The sequence below is a fragment of the Pseudopodoces humilis genome, chromosome 14, assembly GCF_049639895.1.
Source record: "Pseudopodoces humilis isolate 2021_Gansu_Grassland_sample_001 chromosome 14, ASM4963989v1, whole genome shotgun sequence".
NCBI classification, from domain to species: domain Eukaryota; kingdom Metazoa; phylum Chordata; class Aves; order Passeriformes; family Paridae; genus Pseudopodoces; species Pseudopodoces humilis.
The window spans coordinates 11,845,489-11,865,660 of NC_142213.1; the positions used below are offsets into that span (position 1 = coordinate 11,845,489).

The 20,172-nt window shown below is 38.1% G+C and overlaps 1 long non-coding RNA gene across 2 annotated transcripts in view; it reads left to right on the top strand.

Moving 5' to 3' along the window:
- The window catches only part of LOC148183154 (uncharacterized), a 41,506-nt gene extending 24,432 nt beyond the window's left edge, over nucleotides 1–17,074 (top strand). For both annotated transcript variants that reach the window (XR_015773791.1, XR_015773792.1), the window contains exons 2-3: nucleotides 16,094–16,208; nucleotides 17,012–17,074. This is a non-coding gene — a long non-coding RNA (uncharacterized LOC148183154). The remainder of the gene's footprint in view (nucleotides 1–16,093; nucleotides 16,209–17,011) is intronic.
- Nucleotides 17,075–20,172: the final 3,098 nt, after the last annotated feature.

The window sequence follows — 20,172 nt, forward strand, 5'->3', positions numbered from 1 at the left end:
CCCTCGATATTTTAAGGGCCAAAGAGAATCACGGGAGCAGCTTTAAAGATTAATTCCTTGTGTCTAGTGTAAAACAAGATTAAATTAGCCTGTGTGAGCTGCTGTTAGCAGATGCACTATTACATTATGCATGATTCCTGACTGCTCGTAGCATGAACAAACTGCACAGTGTTCCATTAGTGATTTTCAATGCTGTGCTAAGCTTTAAGTCACATAGACAGGCCAATGTATTGGGTTTACTTTGTGGATGTGTTTTCCAGGCAATTTCACAACCTACCTGATCACTGTTATTGATTGACCGCATTTGAAATGGATAAAAGAATTAACCTGTGTAAGGGTAGCAGAATGGGGTATATACAGTATCCTATATACTTAGGAAGATCAATAGTACTCTAATGTAGAAAATTTAACCAGACAAGACAAAACCGTCTTCCCACTTGCATCACCCTCATGCTCCCTCCCAGAGTAAAACATTATAGTTATACCATATATTTTTAATGTGTTTTATCCTTTGATTCTTCTCTTTTTACTCTCCCCTGTAACCTTGTGGATGTACTCGTGTACAAACTGTAAAACCAACTGAGGAGATCCTGAGCAGGTTCATTTTATTCTGCTCATGCCCATTTTCCCTTGAAGTGAAAAACAGGCAGCCAGACACGCCTAGAGACTTGTTTCATCTCTCAAGGTGTAGGCATATTCCTGCTTTCTGACACTTTCCTTCTTGACTTACATCTTGTCCCTCTGCTCTCACATTCATTGTGCCTCAGCAAGTTCCATCTCCCACTTATGACATTTTCCTACCCTCTCCTGCTTTAAATGATGATGAGATGCACACAAACACATTCTTTAGTGCCTTTGCCTCATCACACCTACTTTTCAGGCTCTCCAGCTAAACAGTGCTGCTTTTTGTATTCGAGTTAATCTTTCCAGTACTGGCTAATGAAACGCTTGTCACTGAAAACTGAACAAGTCCAAGCTTGTAACCCAAATATTTTTGTGGAAAACCCTCTAATGTTACGGCTACTTGAAATCTTTACCACAAGCATGACTGAAGCTATCATCAGAGTTGTTATTTATCTTCACAGTGAGTTTTTATATTTTGTCATATAACTAGGTTCAGAAATAAGCTTTAGTATAACTTCAGTTGTATTATGCTTGTTCCTCCAACACTGAGAGAACATTAAACATACCAAACCTTTGGGTGTCTGGGAATTCCTGCCTTCTTGGCCAACTCCCTTTCCTTCTTGGCTAACTCTCCCTATTCACAACCTCCTCTAAAGCAATAGCCACCCCGAATGGCATTTCTGCCTCTGCTTTCAAGAAACCCAGGATACTTCAGGAAGAAAAGAGTGAGAAGCAGTGGTGCTGCTTAGGCTGTGCTTATTCCACAAGATGGAAAGAAAAGGAAAAAGAAGGGGACTTGCTATGCAGTTTTAGAATGTGCTTCCAGGCTACTGCAACTGTCTTTTTTTTTTCTTGTAAAAACTAGGAATCTCAAAATTGTGTTCTGTTTTGGAATAAATGTTTCTCTGAACCCATTCCTGGAATATGCAATAAATTAATCTGCAAGCTATATTAAAAAGCTGGTTATGAGGAATAATACATAGCTAGCTGGTGCAGATACTGTCTTTTGTATAGAGCTGAACCTAAACTCTATGCCTATCTTTGTATTCTGTTGTACAGCTTTGCAATATTTTATTTTCTCTAGACCTCTGAGCTGTGACTTGGAGTTCAGAAATTTTTTACTAATTTCAGCCCTGATGGTCCCTCCTGCTACAGCCTTGTTCTCTGTAGACTTGCCTTGTAAAATGGTCTTAGAGTGGTTGCTCACTGAGCTAATGTTGTGTCAGCTAATGACTTTAATATGAACCAGTAAAATTACACAAAACTGGTAACATTTCTTGGAGGTGAAATTTATTGCAAAAGTTACTACATGACTTCAAAACACCATTATTATTGTTTAAAAGAACCAATAATTCAAGACCCGTTTTTTTCACGCAAGCCAAAGGGACGTAGAAATTAGGAAAGACAAATCAACCACAAGGCTTTATATTTGAACTCTTTCTGCAAGAGTGTCTGCCCAGACAGGATCAGCTTGGGTGGTAAGGTCAGCAGGGTGACAGAGCTGGGCAGCAGTGTCACTGCTGTACCAGGGCACGCTGGCCAAGCACTGCGGAGCCGTCGCCAAATCCCAGCGTGATGACAGCAGGACTTAGAGCAGGGTTAGCAATATACCCAGGAGTACTGCAAACACAAAAATAGGCTTCCTTCAACTGGTAATGCTCCTAAAAGAGAAAACAATATTCTGGTTCATGGACGTTTAAGAGATATCTGTGCAATTTTTAAGCAGTCAATGTAAACAAATATTCCCTCAGAAAGAAAATACTTTGTAACAAAAACCTCACTATGGACATCAAGCTGTTTCAGAGCAATGCAGCAGATACTGAATCAAAGACCACAACAGTTCTTTATTGCTGGGGAGAAAAGGTCCAAATATTGCTTGGCAAATTACTGTTTGCTAGGGGCACTATTACCAGTTGACACAATCATTGGTCAGCAAATTGGTCACATTATCGGTTAGTAAATTTGAGAGTGCAGAATTATTTATTGGTAAATTAGAGATGGCAGAATTATTGGTTGGTAAGAAAAGAATTGCAGTGATTGGTTAGCAAATTAGAGATGCTTGGTTTTGTCTGTGGATAAATCAAGGTTGGTCAGATATTGGAGGCCAAATTGAAGATGGCCATGTTATTTATGGTTGCTCTGGTGAATGTTGAAATCCTGCATTTTTTGTTACAAGCAAATAAACATTGGGAGGGTTTATTTCTTAATTTTTTTTCTGATTTATTCTCTTGCAAGAATTTCTGTGGGTATTAATATGGAAGTAAACATACACTTTTGCTCTCTTACTTTTTAATTGAACTATGTGTTAGCTGAAATTGTGCAGAGGGCCAGTAGACTTCTGAAATTGTTTTTATGAAGTGAATATTAAAGAAAGGTGTTAGATTTCCAGAGCTAAAAGCTGCAGCCGTTGCAATTCCAGCTCTGAGCTGGTGCAGAGCAGGCAGGACAAGCTATTCCTCATGGGCTGATAGCTGGCACCAGGAGGAGCTGGTGATGTGAATCCCTTCTGGAGAGGCTTCTTGCTGCTGCTTAAGAGCTGTAGTCCTGCTTTATTTGTCTGTGGACTGAAAGCAGCAAAGATATAGAGGAACAGTGCCTTCAAGGCAGTAAATTCTGTGAGATGTGGGGATTTCTGTGGGCAGTGACCTCCAGCTGTTTACCTTCCTTCACAAAATCTAAAGTGCTGTACAGAGTCAATGTCCAGGTGCTGTTACCAGGCAGGGATGGTTTTCTGCTGAAGAACTGCAGCTGAAATCACCTTAGGATCTCTAGGCAGCTCTGCAAGCAGCTTTTTTTTAATGTCATGGATATCACAAATGATACAAGCTTCCTATTGAACTACAGAACTGCAGCAGAAATTGTTTTCTGGCCTTTCCACATTCTCAGTTGTTCTGAGTTTTTTCTTCTGTCTTTTCCTTTATGTGCAGAACTTCTACTTAAAAGCAATCCTGCTATTGCATACGGTGTTGGAGCAATTCTGAAGAAAAAGTGTGTTTCAGTATCATCCTAGAGCACTGCAAGAAAACTTCTGTTCACTTGATTAACTTTGCAAACAATGCACAGAACACAATGGTTCAACAATTAAATAATTTTAGATTTTAACAATGCTGAAAACAATAATAGAGTATGTGTTAAGAAAAATCTATGGCTGTTGACATAGCTGTTGAATTCTACAATGGAAAATAATGCTAATTAATCAGATTTACTTTTCCAAAGGGACACTATATAATGCTTTTGACAATAGTACAGATGGAGTCAGGGAGGATGTATTTTGAAACTTTAGGAAAGTCTTAAATTTTAAAACATTAAAATTTGCTTTTTATATGAACTCCTATAACAACAATGCCCCTACCTTTCTTGTCTACTAATTCTGCCAAAAATGATGTGTTTATTTGGAAACAGTAAAGTATGTCTGACATTTTTAAGACACAGCAAAAGGGGATTTTTGCAAAAGTGAAGGGGGTGAAAAGGAATTTTTATCCTGCTAAAGAAGCAACACAATTACAAGATATCTGAGTTTTATAAATCTCCTGGATTGAGATAACACATGCTGCTCATTTTTTTGTATTTTCATTGAATCAAACATTTAGGACTTGGAATACACCAGAGCACTTCTGTAACACGATTGTTCAGTGTTGGGTCCAGCTTGAATTGTTCATCTGGAAAGTTTTAGCTGAAACCATCATAACTAATTAGAAATGGTTTAACTAGTTCAGAAAAAAAAAAAAAAATAATTGTAGGGCTCCCCCTTACCCTGGGTAGATGCCTGCATGATCTCCTCTCCAAAAATGAAATAATCCTGATGGTGCCAATCTCATTCTGCTCCCAAGTCCCAAGCTCAAGTGGGCTCACACTGTAAGACATCCCAGACTGGATTGTTGCATACCTCAGAGTCTTTACACCAAATTCAGATCCATAATCAGACTTTCCCAAAATCTGGAGCTATTCAGCAGGAACAAATTGTCTTCAGTTGTTATTCAAAGGCAGCATGAGACAGGGAATGCAAATGAGCAAAAGAACAGCCATGGTAATGGGAAGAAGTGAAGATGGTATGGAAATAAAATAGGATTTGTGGATGGCATTTTTTTTCCCTCCCAACAAAACCTAATAACTTGTAACAGAAAACAGCTCAGTGCAGGAACGGAGAGGCAGGCCATTAACCTTCTGTTAGAAAACACCAGACTTTTGGTCTATCACTATTTCAAACACAGATGAGCACAGGATTTAACAAGAAATCACTGGTTGTAGTTTCAGCTGGTAAAATCAAATTTAGAGGTAGGCTGATTCCTCAAGCCATTTATCTGTGCTCTTTCCAAGGTCAGTGCAGAAGCTGAAATAAATAATTTTACTGGGACTCAGAGGGTCTACTTCTCTTTTCAACTTTTTATAAGAGACAAAATAATATTTCTTAATTTGAAAAAATTGTTATTGTCAGGTTAAAATCAGAAATAGTATGCCTGCCACTATTTATTAATTAGTAAAATTAGGTAAATTAAAATTTAGCTTAATAGTGGGAGTCTTCACAAAAATGTAAAACTAAAACTTCTAATGAAAAGCTTGACAACTTGTGTGCAGGAAATTTTTGTTCTGACTGTGACATTCTTAATTTCCATTTTGCTGGTATTCATTAAGCACTGCATAAACAGACAACTCTGGCTTTAAATGTAGATATTTCTAATCAAACCTGCACCCCTGTGGTTAGGTGAGATATGCCCTGTGATATTCCTTGTGTCCCTTGATTAAATAAATTATATAATTGCAACTCTTTGAGACTTCTCTGTGCTAAATGTAAATTTTACATTTTACAGTTCTCAAATTTTACATTGTTGACTGATTTATGTAGTGTTTCTAGTAAAACTCTAGACATAGAATGTTTCACTTACATTACCAGCAAACATTATATAATTTTTTTTCTTTTGCAATAATTTGCCTTTTGCACTGATAAATCCTTGGCAATTCAAGGATTACAATCCTTGCATTTCTAGAAAACATTTGAGAATTTTCAAAATGTTTGTAAGACATTTCATGAAATGAAAAAAATGAAAATACGTTTAGATAAAATTTACATTTTTTCTTGCCAGAAATTTCCTTTTTGTAAGAGTACACAAGTAATCATTAAAAACTTGAGGCAATGCTACATTATTGTGATAATGACCAAATAGCCAAAGTTCAAAATCTAAGTGCCTGAGATGATGAAAAAATTTTAAATGCCTCATTTGAATGGGATAACATGAATTGTCTTTGTCTGGCACACATGCAGATCATAAAATAACTTCTAAAAATAAAAAGAAATGTAAAACTGTATCCTTTTTGCCAGTTGTGGACATTGAAAAGCTAGAGTCTATTCAAATTGTACTGTGAATAGACCATTCTCCAGTGTAAGCAGAACAAGTTCTTCCCAGGATTCAAATAAAATATTTTTCATCTTCACTGTGAAGAGCTTTTTCCTCTGCTTTTCTTTATAGGAATAAAAGGCCTTTCTGTTCTTTCAGTTGAGCGACCTCTGCCTTTTAGGGGGAAATGAAGTTTCTGCTCCACTCACCCATCACCACCACCCAGAAATTCGGCAGCTTCTGTGCCTGAGCCAGGTGAACAATTGGTACAGCTGGGGATGGGAAGGAAGAAAAGAGAAGTATGTGAGCACACATTTGTACTTTTTCCAGCAAAGAAGGCAGGAAGATTGATCACCACAAGGAAAAGATCTTAAAACACCTCTCAGGTAGAAATGGATACATTTTGTAGTACAGCAATGTGATTGGGATTTAATTTGAAAGCTTACTATTAAATGGCTCAGGCAGCTTTGCAGTTGCCAAAAGAATACACTTCAAGCATTCAGATATGAATATCCAGTCTGCAGCATCAGTCACAGTCATTTAGGTGATTTTGTTACACTGCAGTTTGTTGGAATTTCACTATACTGACTCAGCAACTCATAGAACAGAGCTTTGGGATTTTTTTTTTTCAATTTGTTGTATTTTCAAACTGCATTCACTAGGTATTCTTCAAGTTTCTCTGGACATACCTTGGGCTTGAATCTTGAAATTGGAGGTCTGAAGATATAGGGTGTTCTTAAGCCCAAAGCCATCCTGGGCAAAATCTATCCCAGCTTGCTGTGATTTGCTGGCAGCTGGAGATTTAAGGGCTGAGACCATTGTGGTGGTACACTTGTATTGTCCCTGGCATTAGATGGGGATAAACAAATTTAAAAGTGGCACAGTTTTGACAAATACTTATATAAACAATTATTCTTTCATATCTAACAAGTTCTTTAATATTATTTTGTAGATCCATCACATCTGTTATGCAGTCTATGGATTTCAGTTATTGTCATTATGGATCTGGCGTCTTTCATAAGTATTGTAAATTGTGTTCTTTAGTTCAAATACACCTGTCTACACTAAGTTATTAGAAAGTTTTAAGATGCATATGCACCTTTTAAAATATGTAGATATATTACTCCTATCCTTTTAAAAACCGACCAATGATTGGCTTTAGACAATGGTGTATCAATGCTCCTGTAATCTGTGTGTTTTATTTAAATTTAATTTAATTATTTTCATTTTGTAAAGTAATAAGCAAATGAAAGGGAAAGTCTTCACTGGCTGTTTTTATTATGTCCTAACCTTAAGTAGAAAGAAAGAAAGCTGGGCCAACTAGTGGTTCTTGCTTTTATTAAAGTTCCTGTTGGCAGCACACTGATGGGACACATTAATCTTAGTACTAATGCTGAGGAAAAGGGGCTTAGAAGCCTAGGATGAATAAATCCTTCCAGAGCCCATTTGGATCTGTTGGCACCTTTTGTTGCTGGATAAAAAGGTTTCTGTAAGTGTTAAAGGGTTGGATAACACAACTGGCTTTTTGCAGAATGGCTCTCAGTAATTTGGGAGTGTGCTGAGTGGGGGTAGCAAGCAGCGGGGCAGGGTGGTTTGAGCATGTGGCTGGCACTGAGAAAACTAAAGACACATTTTCTTCTGTCCTCAAAAACCTGTGCAGTCTTTGTCACTGGGCCAGTGGTGCTCGTGCTGCTTCCAGTCTTGCTCTGAGGTACTTGTTGACACTACAGAGGAAGAACAGTGGTTGAAATGCTTCCTATTTGTGTTACTTATACCCATCTCAAATCACTTCATTAAAGTTTTTGGAGCCCCAGGGAGGAGCCAGTTATTTTGCAATTCAAAAGCCTCATTATTCATTTATCTTCCCCTTGAAGGCTGTAGCTGAATATGCAGAAAGGTAAAATCATCATACTCCAATAGTAACATTTTGCTTCAGGTCCTTCATATCTTGCTCTTTCCTGGGCAGCTTTTGGGTTTTTTCAGTCTGTCTGTTTCTACAACATGCTCATCTATTTGTGGTTGGATCAGAAGCCCCTCACTTCTCTGTTTCACAAAATTCCCTGCTCTCAGAACTCTCCTTCATAGCACAGCCTCAGAAATGGTTTTTGGCTACCAGTCTCCTTGGTCACTTCCATGAGGTTTCTGGGGTGGCCAAGGTGAAGGAGCTCAAGGAAGGAGGGAATGAGCAGTGAAACTAGAAAGTTCACAGCCTTTTCACCACCCAGCTCCCAACACCAATAAATCAGTGACTGCTGTGATGCAGTTTCACTGGCCCCAGGTGGGCTTTTCTGTCCTCTGGAGCATTCTATGCACTTCAAAATTAACGGGATGGGATTGGTCTCTGGGTGAGTTTTTCCCAATTTCCCATAGCTTCCATTGCTGTTCCATGAAACAGTGGCTGCAGACAGCAGAGGAAAGCTGTCACATGGCACAGGCTGCACATTTTCAGTAGCAGTCACTGAACAATTGCATCCCACAATTTACACTCTCTTCTCTGGTCTGTTCTTCAACTGTTGAAGCACCTATTATTAGCCAGACAATAATCAAGTATTTGAAATAGGCATATAAAAGAAGATTTGGAGAATAATGCATGCTACCATCTATTAAGCATTTCATGCCCTCAAGAGATGCTCTGAAGTGTAGAAATTCAAGCTATATCACTGTATTTTTACCTGACACATTTGCTGTCGAGACAGCTCTATTTTCTCAGTGCATTTTATTCATAAAACCATCTTGTTTTATAAACACGGTTAATCTTTAATGCCGTGGATGTAATGTACAACAATTATTTTGGATAACTTTTAGTTGTTAGCACAAATCATAGTTAAAATAATATTAAAATAGAAGGAAGATGGAAAACAGCATGAAATGTCTCAATACATTTTATTTTCAGTGAAATAATAGAATATTGCTTTACCAGTTCTAACATAAATGGAATAATTTGAAAGCTATCAACATGTACATGTGCTGTAAGAGTTAGAAACCTGCTTTTTCAAGTCAGCTGGTTGCCAGTAGACTTGAGAAGGAAGCATTGTTTTTCCTATACATGTGGTCCTTGTAAAGCTGTTGGTTAGCAACAGCTTACAGTTTAAAAACTCAAGCAATGAGCAGTCTGTGGTAATGGAACACCAGAAACAGGAGGGACAGGACAAGAGTCACTCGTGTTTGTTCAGAATGTGATTTTCCCAATAAAGTAATAATAATTTAACTCATTTCTTAAGCAGGGGAACAAATCCGGTTGTGTCTATCTTGATACAGCATCTTATTCCTTTTCTGCTTCCTTTCCTGTCCTCTCCCACTCTCCCTCTCCTTACCCAGAGCTGTGCCAGGTACCAGGGCTTGCACAGTGACCTAATGCTGGTCTCACTTTCTACAGCACAGTTTGTGAATAAACTCTCTATCTAGTTCTGTTCAAATGCCTCCAAACTGAGTATTTATTAAAATTACTGAGTTTAGAACAACAGTGACTCAAACTTTTGATGTTAAAAAAAGAATCCATAATTCTGAATTGATTTATGAGAAAATGTTATTATAATAAAAAATCCCTTTAGAATTCCTCACTTTTTGTCTGCATTGTCAGAAATGCAGGTCCTTCCAAAGGGGTCTCATCCCATTGTGTCAGAGAAGGCATGGGAGCCTGGGTGTCTATGGAAGGGCCAAGTCCTAATGCTGGCACCTTTTATCTTTTATTAGAAGAATGTGATATCTAGTGCTTGGTCACATGCTAACAATTGGAAAAACAGAATTTGCCCTAACTTGTAATATTAGTTATTATTAAATTGCATGGTGGGCTTGAGTCTAATTTTACTCTTATTTTATAGAGCCATTGACTTTAATGGACTTGCTCCAAAATTTTCACTGGAATAATTGTGAGCAGAATTAGGCCCAATAACTGTCATGTAAAACAAAGTCATTCCATCTTGTAAACCATAAAGCAGGTTACATGGTAGTTAAGTGTGGGCCAAAAACATTAATCTTTCAGATGATGTGTTTAATGGCAGCCTTGGATGCTTGCAGTCAATTAAAATTTCCTGGCACATTTTCATAGGACAAGGAACGTTTGTTACTAATCATGTCCAAAAGAAATTCTAGCTGGTGTAATTGTATTTTACTTAGCTAAAATTGCCTTTGTGCTTATAGTTAGATTGTTATTCTTTGCTCTGTTTTTTAGAAAACCCACACAATTGTGCAGTTATTTTGGTGCAGATGATATCTGTGCTATCACCCAGAAGCAGCATGAAGAAGAGTTTCTCTTACTCTGTGCTCTTGAATTGCAAAGTGTCTCTAAAATCTAAAATTGTGAGGGGAAAAGGAAGTGTCAAGACTGCTGTTTTAATATTTAGGGACAGAATCTCAGCTAATAGAAATTACCATAGATGGGTTGAAACATCATCTTAATTGATCTGGCTTTTATCTCTCAAAACAATGTACGTTTTAATTGGCCATGCCCCTCTGGTTTTATTATTCCTACCTATAAAATACAATATTTTATAGCACTTTGGTCTAAAAAAATAAGAAAACAACATACAGGCTATTACCCTTTTTCTTTTGTTTCTCCTTGTGTAAATCCTGAACTTGGTCTGAAGTGACTCTGAAACACTTCAGACCAGCTACCAGAGCAATAAAAATCCTTTGAAAATACCTCTATCTCTGCCTGTTTCTGTGGGCAATCAAATCTGTGCTTTGTTTAATGCTCATCAAAGATAATGTGAATTTTCCCAGTCATTGGGAAGGTGGGGCAGTGTTACCATGCTAAGGGATTTATGCCAGATTAAAAAATCTCTCCTAAGAAAATGTCTCATGAGCTTCCAATGAATACATGTGTGTTCCTTGCATGCCCTGTGGGAAAACCTGTCAAAAGTGTGGATATGAGAGATCAGGAAAGAGTTTAAGGGAAAGAACAACAGTCAACTCCCAGAACTACAGATTGGCACAAGAAAGTGTGGTGCTCTTCCTCTCAATGAGTTATATATTATTTCTATATAATTTTTACTTCACTCTCTCTCTCAAAATGGCGTGTGCAGGGAGGGAGCAGCTGATCAGTTTTATGAGAATATGTTGGGAGTATGAGTCAAAATGTTCCAGCAACCTCCAGATACATCACAGACAGAAATCTTCATTGTACTCTATTAAACAAATAAAACCCCAGAAAGTGATATTGCTGGTACTAAAGTCTGGTGGTGTTCTAAAACATTGTGCACATGCTTATAGGCACTGGAAAAAGCCAAAGGAGGTGCATGTGAGGTAATACCTGCAAATTTTAGTTAAATATATCAGAAAGCAAGAATGCTTGTGACCAAGCCAGAAAATGCAAAGAGTGGCTTGGGTGTACCAGCTACAGGTCCCCTAACCTGAAATATTTTATTTTTGGATTTCAGTTTCACAATACTATATACTTGGCTTCTCCAGTTCAAGTCCATAACAAATTATTTGCATGCTGTGCTGGGATTAAAAAAAAATTAAAAAATTGAGAAACAGCTCTGTTGGCTCTTTATTATGACTGCAATTTATTCTCAAACTCGGCCAACAAACACAGTCCTCCTACACTTGTAGAGCTTCTGGTTTTTCTTGGCCCATACAGCCCTTTGTCCTCTGGCAAAATTTCACTGGAAACTTCATACAAATACTGTTTGATCCTTACCAACTCAGCTCAAGGAGGAGTACTCATGTTTTAGCTTCTTTTCCTTCTCTGCAGTGAGGAAAAGAGGAAGGTAGAAATTTTATGTGAGGAAATGACTATGTAGAGGTCTTGGGCAGCTGTGACTGTGGGCTTTCCATGCTCCTCAGTGAGGTGTTTACCAGGATACCAGTGGCTGTAATAAGTGTAATGGGGTCTTACTGTATTTTCTATCTGTATTTTCCATGCAGTTTATTCAAACTCTTACCCTCTCCACGTAAGAGGACTCTGAACACCTCCTCTTTATTAAGTTCAATTCATTGTCTTATATGAATAGAAATCAGTGCACATCTATGTAGGAAAGAGGCCTAGGGAACTGTGGCACTTAGTTATTGATCACTACCACCCTTGCTGATCAAGTTATGCTTATGTTATTCTTTCACTCTTTTATAATTTAAAACAAATTCTCTAGACTCTCACTCCAGAATGGTTCTGAGGCTAAGGAATAGAGGAAATGAAGGAAATAGAGGAAATGAAAGAAATTTAAAAAGCCAAAAAGATAGGAAGGATTGATGCAGACACACAAGTGTCTCTGACATCAAGATTAGCAATGAGACTTGTCCTGCTGCTTCTCAGCTATTCACACTCCACAACCATCTACCCAGTTTCTGCCTGGAGTCACAACTCTGAATTAGAATGCAGCAGTGTGGCTGATGGCTTCCCTCTTTGCCTTCTTTCTTTTCCTTCTGCACCCTTTGGCAACAGATTTTAATTGGCTGCAAGACTTCAGGTTACATTCTTCTGCCTGTATTCAACTGATCCCTAAGTATCTGCTTTCATTTGCCTTCACAGCATCCTTGTGGTCTCACTACTCTGACTTCTGCTCTTGCTCATGCAGAAGTTTTGAATATGCCAGATTAATTATCCAATCTTTTAATCACAGGAATCTGCATGTCTAATCAACCAGGTTTGTTTTTTTTTCCTGATATCAAGGTGGCAGAGCTATTAAACAGCAGTGTCCAAGAAGAGAAGAGGAATAGTTTGGAATAGTTTGGAATTTGTTAATAGGAGCAGTGAAGAACTTGTGCTGAAAGGGGTTGTGGCAACTTAAGTTTACCTACACAGAAGCAACATAAAAAATGGGTTAAACATCTTTAAGAGTAAAATCAGGATACTGTCACAGGTTGTATTTTCTAAAATATGAGGTAATTGTACAAGACAAGAACATTAAAAAGCCTACTATTAATTATTAATACAAACGAATAAATACACAGATTACCAGCTCTATTCTGAATTCATCTTTGTTTAAGGCTTAGAAGGGTCTGACTCAGACACAAACACCTCCTGTTAGTAATTCAAGCTATTTTTAATAGGGCAAACTGAGTTCCTTTATAAGATTGTTTTAAATTTCTCTTTGATTTCAGATATCTTCATATATCACTCTAGATATGTATCCCAGATATCTGAGCTGTGTGGGAAATGGGTATGCTCTAACTTACACAATGTTTTGGAAAGGCAACCTGACACAGGAGATTTTAAGATATTACAGTGGCAACCAAAGGAGTGTGGGGAGCCAGCTAGGCAGAAGTACTCTTTAGTTCAGTGTCTGGACTTAAAATGAAAAAATGTCAATTTTCTGTTTTAGAGAGGAGAAAAAGTTATTTGCTTTTTGTTCACCTACCATGGGGAAATGGTTTTAAAAAAAACAAACAGAAACCAGCAATCTACAAATAAATAAATAAACCCCAATTTGCTATCCAGTATGCATTTGAAGATAAAATGCATTTCTCTTTAGACATCTTGGCAGAACAGGAAATGGTTCTACAAAGTTCTTTGGTGACTGAAGTTGTCTTTCTCTTGAAATATTTTTGCAAGCAAACTAATTTGGCAGTTTGGATTGATTTAGATTGGTGCTTTTCAGTTCTGAGAAATAATCAGATCCTTACTTCTGAAATGTGGCAAAGAATTGTATGATTCAGGGCTTGGACAGCCCAGTCCACAGAAGGACATCAAGAATGGTTTGTTCCTTTCATAAACAAGTTATTTGCTCCTCTTGTGCCATTGCTGATTCATCTGGACTATTAAAAGGCTTTTTTAAAACTATTAAAGCCTCACCACTCATCTTCAAAACTGCCTCAAAACTGCATCTTTGATTTGTGTGGTCAGGATTTACTCCCTAAGGTCTTATTGACCTTGGCAGTGTTAGAAATCATATTTTCACATGCATGAACTGCCCTTGACTAATTTCTCCAGAACAGTTTGAACATAAATAACCTTCCTTTGGCAGTTGCATTTTTTACTTTTCATTTCTTTACTTTTAAGAAACATGGTGTGAATGTGTGTATGGAAAAGAGTGTATGTATTGAAAAGTGATTCTCTATTGAAGTTTGGTTAAGAATGTGTGTTTTTGTTCTCCTTGAATATGTTAATGCTAGGCTGAAGGATTTTGTGGTTTTTGAGACCTTTTTTTCAAACTTCCCTTTCCTAATCATACAATTCACAGTGACTTTTGATGTTATTCTCCCCCATAGTCGTTAAACATTTCTAAGAACAGAGTGAAATTAATATTCACACTGTGACATGAGACACATGTCACCTATAATAGCCCTCCCTGTCTGATTAGCAAACATAAAAAAAGGTTAAGGCTCAGAAAGATCTGGAATTTGTGAAATTTGACTTCCAGTAAAAAGTCTGACAAGGCTGCAGGCACATTGCAATGACTACATCATTGCAATGACTACAGCAGCCCAGGAGAGAAATCCAAGAACAGAACTTCACTATCAGTACCTGAGCGTCAAGAAAATGCTGTGTAACCAAGTGGTTTCCAGACTGGGAGCATGGAATTTGAGCACTACACACATTTCCCACGTTTGTTTTAGATGTAGGATGTGGTCTGGCAAGCCAAGCAGCTTGACATCCACTGGGAAGATAAAAAAAAGGTTGGAAAGTGAAATTCCTCAGTCCAAAGTCAGGCTCTACAGCTGAGCCATTACACCCTGGTGTGTAAAGGAAAGCATTGCATTGGAGAATGTGTTAACTGCGCTGCACAACTCCTGTGATTTGGGTACTTTCTGAAACATTTAACAGTGCTAGCAGAAAGCAGGTAACCCTTTCGTTTACTTGATCAAGGTAACTTACATAACTGTAAATAAAAAGAACATGGTAAGGTGAATATAACAGCAGGTAGTTATTATTGAGTCATTCAGCTTTTTGAACCTGTACTTTTTACTGGCCTGTTAGAAGTGTGATGAATAATTTGCTGGGTTTCTGGTACAATGTTGGCAGCCATCTGTAGATACAGTGAATATTTCCTTAGTGATGCAACTACCAAAAACATGGGTGAATGCACTACAAGCTTGTCACAGTTCACAGAGCATTAGCTGAGGTACAGCTCTGTGATGTGCTTTCTACACACAACTGTGGAGTAAAAATAGAATTTTTCCTTCTCACTTGCAGACATGTTTTCAGTTCCCTTTACAAAGCTCTCACCAGAAATTTTCCTAACCTTTGGCCAAAATGTTTTTGACAGCAATATGAGTTCCATTGTCTGGTTCTAGGACTGTGCTTGAGATGGAAACAATACCTTCATTTTCTGGCAATATTTTCAGAAAATGTGGCATCAGCCCCAGCACTGCCTCATGCTCTATGACAGGGACTGGCAAAGGATGCACCTTTCAGTGCTGTCTGCAGTGGTTCTGGGAGTGCTGCACTGCAGAGTGCTTGGGCCTTGGTGCCATCCAGCTTGGGACTTTGCTGGGTGACTGACAAAGTCATCAGAGTAATTTTGTCAGTCTCAGAGTGGTGAACTGGCATCTGTATAACACTGGAATTCTACAAAGAGGCACAGAAGCCATACTTGATATCAATGACCTGAGTATTTCAAGCAGAAAAAATCCATGAACTATGAGCCCTGTTCAGCTTTCATATGAAGAGTCCTCTTTTCACATTCAAGATTGTTCTTACAAAATGTTGATGCCTTTTTCCCCAAATGTTATTCTGTGGACTTTCTTTTGTATTCCTAGCTATCATTTCTGCTGATAATCTTTCAGAGATCTTACTTTTTATAAAAAAAAAGCAAAAAGCCTTTTCTGTGACAATCTTATAATAAAGAGTAATCTAACAATGGGAGCCTGGAGGCAAAAGTCCCCTGTGTTAATATGCTTGTTATAGAAATACAACTTTCTATGAAGATTGAAGCCCTGGTTTATGGGATTGGAACCTTCAGCCTAAGATAAAAGTGTTCAGCCTAAGAAACAGCTGTTTTACTGTGATTTTCACTGCTTGGGCTGTACACTATGCACACTGGTTATGTGTTCCTTAAAGGCCTTATTTTACCTACCATATCATAATCTGCTGTTTGTTATTTATGTTGAAGATTGCTGGAAATTCTTGAGAGCTTGTATTGCCTGTGAGGTGTTGTCAGTGTGGCACACCTTTTGCTTTTTTTAGAAAATCCATAGGATAGTAGCAAGTTGGCAGTACATAATTTTCTAATTATGTGGCTTGCTCCTCATTTCAGAGGCTCACTGGCAGTTTCAGAGTAACAAGAGTAACAAGTGATGATGATCTTTCTCCACATAATGACATCTTTAAGGGCCAGAGAGAAAATTACAGTCAAAACCATGTGCATTCAGGTAAGGATCTTTTGTAAATTTTATTTATAAAACCTGGACAGGATGAATGTTATATGGAACACTGGTGTTAGAGTGAGTTCTGTAGCTGCACACTTGGAGTGATACTGTTCTTCACTCCTATCTTCTGGCTGAGAATCCTTTACATACATATCCTCCTAGCCCAGATAAGCACACAGGAGGATTGTCACACTTTTTTACAGGTGGGAAGTTAAGTCATTGCCTCGAGCTACTTAGGAAGTCTTAAGATTCAAGAGACTTCCCTCTCCCATCCCACACTCTAAATTACAGAACCATCTTTCCTCCCTCATTTTTTGTAGCTGTCCAAGTCATCTACAAAAACAATCTACTTGATTTCTCAGTGAAATTGATTCCATAGATATACAGTAAAGGACATTTAACAGTCTCTCTAGAGTTTCACCTAATTACTCAGGCTCTTGAATATGCATTGCAGAAGTGCTCAGCTTTAATTGCTTTACTTTTTGCTGTTTGATTAATTTGTATTGTTGTAGCATTGATGTTTTCATTGTTCTACTTAAAATAATTGAACAATGAAAACTTAAAATTCTTTGCATGTGATGTTTGTAAATTTACACCTAAAACCCCTTGCATAAAATGTTCCCAAGCCACCTAAAGAGGAGCAACCCTCACATGCCAGTGCAAACATCATTCTATTGTAGTGTTTCCGACAATAAAATAGTGAGTTTTTCACTGAGCTATGTGTTCTGAGCAAGATGCAGGAGAGCCTGAGGCTGTATGTGATCAAAAGCTTCACACAATCTGACTGGGTCAATGACTTTTTCCAGGCAATTTAGACAATTTTCTGTGTGCAGACAAAATCCCTGGATTTCTCCTCAGTGTTTATCAAGGTAGGCTTCACAAAGTATTTCAGAAATTCCTTCCTTCCTTCCTTCCTTCCTTCCTTCCTTCCTTCCTTCCTTCCTTCCTTCCTTCCTTCCTTCCTTCCTTCCTTCCTTCCTTCCTTCCTTCCTTCCTTCCTTCCTTCCTTCCTTCCTTCCTTCCTTCCTTCCTTCCTTCCTTCCTACCTTCCTTCCTTCCTTCCTTCCTTCCTTCCTTCCTTCCTTCCTTCCTTCCTTCCTTCCTTCCTTCCTTCCTTCCTTCCTTCCTTCCTTCCTTCCTTCCTTCCTTCCTTCCTTCCTTCCTTCCTTCCTTCCTTCCTTCCTTCCTTCCTTCCTTCCTTCCTTCCTTCCTTCCTTCCTTCCTTCCTCCCTTTCCTTCCTCCCTTTCCTTCCTTCCTTCCTTCCTCCCTTTCCTTCCTTCCTTCCTTCCTCCCCTTCCTTCCTCCCTCCCTCCCTCCCTCCCTCCTTCCCTCCCTCCCTCCCCTCCTCCCCTAATTTATGACCGATGAACACTCCTACCCCTCTGTGCTAAGGTCAGCATGGTCACAAACCCTTATCTGGTTTAGGCAGAGCAGCATTAGCTGAATCTCAGGTAATCTTTGGTAACTCCTCCCAGAGTGGGAATGCAGGATTTGCAGAATGGCTGCCAGCCCTCTCTGCAAACAGTATAGCAAAAGTTCTCCCAGTTGATGAAGACAACTAAATTACAATTAAGCCTCACAGCACGACAGACACTGCTGAAATGAATTTCACATAAACTCTTTCTTCTAAAAGTTCACCATCACAGCTCCTCGTTAATCCCTCTTTTGCTCCTGAAGTGTAGATTGAATTTAGAACTTTCTGATGTTACACCTTTCCATGTTCCTATGTTTCAATCATTTTTTGGGTTTTTTTTAAGTACATAAACCTGGCCAGAATTTTTGTGAAGTACTTGGCATTTTGGTACAGAGCTATTAAACATAATGAGGTTTGAAGTACAATTTGGAAGCCACACCATGTTTGCAAGCCTGATTTGTACAGTGCATCAATTATTTGTGCATCTGAAGGGAAGCAGTGCAGTGTGTAGAGGTTTTGTGGGACATGGGGCTGTATCATATCATATTTTCCCATCTTACTAAGATAGCAGTTTTTTTAGTTTTGATATTTAGGTTGCAAATTTTCTGAGCCTGAGTTCAAGTCAGACTGTGCTGTGATGGTATTGGATTTAGTAACATCAATGAGATTGAAAAGAAACAAATAGGGCTTCATTTGTTGGTAGAAATCTGCTTAATCTTAGAGTCAATGTCTTTATGGTTTGTATGAGAATAAGGGAAACAGTTAAATTCTTTATGGTATCCATGAAAACTCAAAGTGGATTGCTAGAGGCTAAACTTCTATTCTTAATTCCGTCACTGTTATATTGTGTTTATATTATATATATAAATATTATATATATTATTATATATAAAATATATTTTATTGTAGATCAAATTAGAGGAATAAGTTATTACTATTACCTTACTTAAGGTAATAATGATCACTGAAATTACTAAATGGACTATTTTCAAATTTTTATTTATAGTTCCAAATACAATCAGAGAGCAAGTGTTTAGGGGCTGATGTTCATTCATTGGATACATCCATAGATGATAGATGATGTATTTCATGAAAGATGACAACATTCTTACAGCTGGAAAGTTTGTGAGGAAAGGGACAGGTTAAGGTTTGCTCTTGTGACTTTAATACTGTCATACTTGCATCTTGAACTGTTTAATTTGGAAGCAATATGTCCTTCGAATGCAGTAAGAATTTAGTATGCTGTGCATCTTCTCTTAATACATCTGCTGTCTATACAAAGCAAGGTGGAAAAAAAGCAACAAATAAACCCAAAGAAATTGTATCAGTAGCCCTTAGTTTTAATCCCTTTTAGTGCAAAGACAACGCAAATCAGCCCATAACAGAAATAACCAAAAAGAAAATGAATGGATCTAGAGAAATGGCCCATCTAAAGCACTAAGTGGGGTATAAATAAGAATTTCACTAATTTCATAGGAGGATCCTAGAAACAGTCCTTTCCCAAGGTAAAACTAAGTTATCAGGTATATTTCCTGTTAATACTGGTATCCATAACTGAGAACCCAAGTATTGGAAAGCTGGATAATTGTGACAGTGTAGATCACTATTCTTCATTGTAAATAATACACAAAAAGCTCATTATTTCTTCATTTTAATCACCCTTCTCTGTGGTCAAACTCTTTTTTGAAGATCCTTCAGAAATGAAAAAAATAAAACAGTATTTTATCTTGAGTTGTCTGGCTGCAATAAGCTTTAACAAAAAGCAAAACAATGATAAAAATATAATGTATCCTCAGCAGAATGAGAAGACTGTAAGAGGGAATTCACTGCATGTCACAGAGAACCTGAAGCAGGTTTCCATCTTTCCACCCAACACTCAGAGCATATCCATGGATCTCAGAGTGTAGGAGGTGTAATCCAGGCATTTCACCCACAGCTCTGGCAGGAGCTACACTTGTGGGATGAGCTCACATATGAGCAGCCACACTGGCAGAAGTGTGCTGGGAAGTGCCACCATTCATTTGTGGAAGGTTTGGAAGATGACCTTACCAACAGGCAAATTTCTCCCTTCTCACGTCCCCTCAGTGTTGTGTTTTCAGCTAACTCAGGTTTGGTCTCTCTCTTGCAGCCTTGCCCCAGCCTTCTTCACTTTCAGAGCAGTTCAGTTCTGTAAAACTCTCTTGCTAAATTATGCCAAGACAAATACCAGCAGAACTGTATCCATGCTAGGAAATTGCACCAGTGTAACTATAAACTGAGATAGTTAAATCAGCACTGTGTGTAGACATAAGTACTTTGCTGGATTTTAGTCAAAACACTTTAAAAGCAATGTTAAATTTTGGTTTTGTGCCAGCTGTGGGTCAAACTGAACCACCTGTATTCATATTCTATGTTTAGCCATTAGTACACTTCAAGTACATTCAAAATTTAAGACAAGACAAAGTCCCACTGAAGTAATTTAAAGCTTAAGGATATACATCTGCTTAACCTCTTTCCTGACTCAGGAGGGACTTAAGCATGTACTTAGACTTATATGCTAGCATTTTCTGCTG